Source organism: Molothrus aeneus, chromosome 7 (assembly GCF_037042795.1).
Source record: "Molothrus aeneus isolate 106 chromosome 7, BPBGC_Maene_1.0, whole genome shotgun sequence".
NCBI classification, from domain to species: domain Eukaryota; kingdom Metazoa; phylum Chordata; class Aves; order Passeriformes; family Icteridae; genus Molothrus; species Molothrus aeneus.
The window spans coordinates 37,608,028-37,611,100 of NC_089652.1; positions in this window are offsets into that span (position 1 = coordinate 37,608,028).

Here is a 3,073-nt window from a genome sequence, read left to right on the forward strand (position 1 = left end):
GCCGTGCCCGCCCCGCCTCGGCTGCCCAGCGAGCCGGGCTGTCCGCCGCGCCCGACCGCCCCGCACGGCCCGCGCCGCGCCCGCAGCGCCGCGAACCGCCGGGACGAGCGGCCGGCCGGGGTAACAGCGGAGCTGCCCCGCGGGCCGGGGGGAACGGGGCGGGCGGCGGCCCCGGGAGCGCGGCGGCGGCGGCAGGCACTGCGTGGGACAGCCCCGCGGCGAGGGGGCCTCGCGGGGGCGGAGCTGACGGGGCGCTGCGGGCGCCCGTGACGTCAGGACGACGCCGTGACGTCATGCGCCGCCATGTCGCGGCGGTGGCTGAGGGGTCGGGGCATCGCTCTGAGCTGCCCCCGCTTGTCCTTTTAATTAACCGGAATTAAATTTTAATTAACCGAAATTAAAGCCGTCTGAGGACGCAAAGTGAGGGGGGAGTGTGGCGGAGGGGATGCTGGGCGGGCGATTCGTCCTGACATCTCAAGAGCAAGAGTTAAAAAACCAAATAAAAACAGTTAACTGTCGAAAATGCTGAACAATTTTCCCAGAGGGCTGCAGGGAGAAAGGGGGTCACGAGGCAGGTCCTGCCTGATTGTTGTCAAACGTAGAACACGTAAAGCTTTTCTTCAGGAACGATATTATTTGATGTTTGTTCTTTGTAAGTTCCAATTAGAATCAACAAGGAGGGCGATGGATCCGGTGAGGCAGAGCAGTAGCGAGCTCCCAGGGATGTGTGGATGCCGGGAAAATAAATTCCTCGGTAGAACTGCTGTGTTAAACTCAGGGCTTGCCACCTTTCATGATGTAGGTGAGGCTAACAACGTTCATCAGCCAGGATTTCCCGTGGCAGTGGATGCAGGGAATGCAGGATTCCTGTTCAGGAGGATTTCCCGTGGCAGTGGATGCAGGGAATGCAGGATTCCTGTTCAGGATTTCCCCTGGCAGTGGATCAGGGAATGCAGGATTCCTGTTCAGGATTTCCCCTGGTAGTGGATCCAGGGTATGCAGGATTCCTGTTCAGGATTTCCCCTGGTAGTGGATCCAGGGTATGCAGGATTCCTGTTCAGGAGGATTTCCCCTGGCAGTGGATGCAGGGAATGCAGGATTCCTGTTCAGGAGGATTTCCCCTGGCAGTGGATGCAGGGAATGCAGGATTCCTGTTCAGGATTTCCCCTGGCAGTGGATCCAGGGAATGCAGGATTCCTGTTCAGGAGGATTTCCCCTGGCAGTGGATCCAGGGAATGCAGGATTCCTGTTCAGGATTTCCCCTGGCAGTGGATCCAGGGAATGCAGGATTCCTGTTTAGGATTTCCCCTGGCAGTGGATCCAGGGAATGCAGGATTCCTGTTCAGGAGGATTTCCCCTGGCAGTGGATGCAGGGAATGCAGGATTCCTGTTCAGGATTTCCCCTGGCAGTGGATCCAGGGAATGCAGGATTCCTGTTCAGGAGGATTTCCCCTGGCAGTGGATCCAGGGAATGCAGGATTCCTGTTCAGGATTTCTCCTTGCAGTGGTTGCAGGGAATGCAGGATTCCTGTTCAGGAGGATTTCCCCTGGCAGTGGATGCAGGGAATGCAGGATTCCTGTTCAGGAGGATTTCCCCTGGCAGTGGATCCAGGGAATGCAGGATTCCTGTTCAGGATTTCCCCTGGTAGTGGATCCAGGGTATGCAGGATTCCTGTTCAGGAGGATTTCCCCTGGCAGTGGATCCAGGGAATGCAGGATTCCTGTTCAGGAGGATTTCCCCTGGCAGTGGATGCAGGGAATGCAGGATTCCTGTTCAGGATTTCCCCTGGCAGTGGATCCAGGGAATGCAGGATTCCTGTTCAGGAGGATTTCCCCTGGCAGTGGATCCAGGGAATGCAGGATTCCTGTTCAGGATTTCCCCTGGCAGTGGATCCAGGGAATGCAGGATTCCTGTTCAGGAGGATTTCCCCTGGCAGTGGATCCAGGGAATGCAGGATTCCTGTTCAGGATTTCCCCTGGCAGTGGATCCAGGGAATGCAGGATTCCTGTTCAGGAGGATTTCCCCTGGCAGTGGATGCAGGGAATGCAGGATTCCTGTTCAGGAGGATTTCCCCTGGCAGTGGATGCAGGGAATGCAGGATTCCTGTTCAGGATTTCCCCTGGCAGTGGATCCAGGGAATGCAGGATTCTTGTTCAGGAATGCAGGGAATGCAGGATTTCTGTTCAGGATTTCCCCTGGCAGTGGATCAGGGAATGCAGGATTCCTGTTCAGGAGGATTTCCCCTGGCAGTGGATCCAGGGAATGCAGGATTCCTGTTCAGGAGGATTTCCCCTGGCAGTGGATGCAGGGAATGCAGGATTCCTGTTCAGGAGGATTTCCCCTGGCAGTGGATCCAGGGAATGCAGGATTCCTGTTCAGGATTTCCCCTGGCAGTGGATCCAGGGAATGCAGGATTCTCAGGCCACAGAGGCATCTGGCAGAGCTGCCAGGGCAGGGAAGATCCCAACAACCCCAATTCAGCAGTTGTGGATAAATCAGAAATCAGCTGTGGCTGGATAAAAGGGAATTCTGGCAAGGGGGAAGATCCCACCCGGGGAAACTGCCTGACCCAAAACAGGGGAAGGGAAGGGATTAATTAGCATGAGGAACGAGAGAATCATTAACCAGCAGGAGAGAGGACACTAATTAATAACTGGCTGAGGAGATGAAGGGATCAGGGGTTGTGGTGGGATGGTGGCAATCAGGGACATTTCTGGGGACATTCCATAGGGAAGGTGGCTCTGGAAGGGAGGGATGGCTCAGTGACAGCACAGATTTTGGGATGTGTGGCCCCCCAAAAATCCCCGTTATGGGCACACCTGAGCACCAGCTGTCCCCATCCCTGCTGTGGGATCAGCAGGAGCTCCAAGCCCCTGTTCCTGTGAGGAACCACTGGGGTGGGTTGTAGCCAGCACAGCGCCTTTGGAACATGCACAGTCACCATCTGGGAGCCAGCCTGAGTCATTCCCTAAGGATTTGTGGCAAAGGGAGGCACGGCAGCAGCACAGGGCCTGAGTCTGGGAGAAGGGCAGGACCTTGGAATTCCAACACAAATCGTTGTAGCATTCCTAA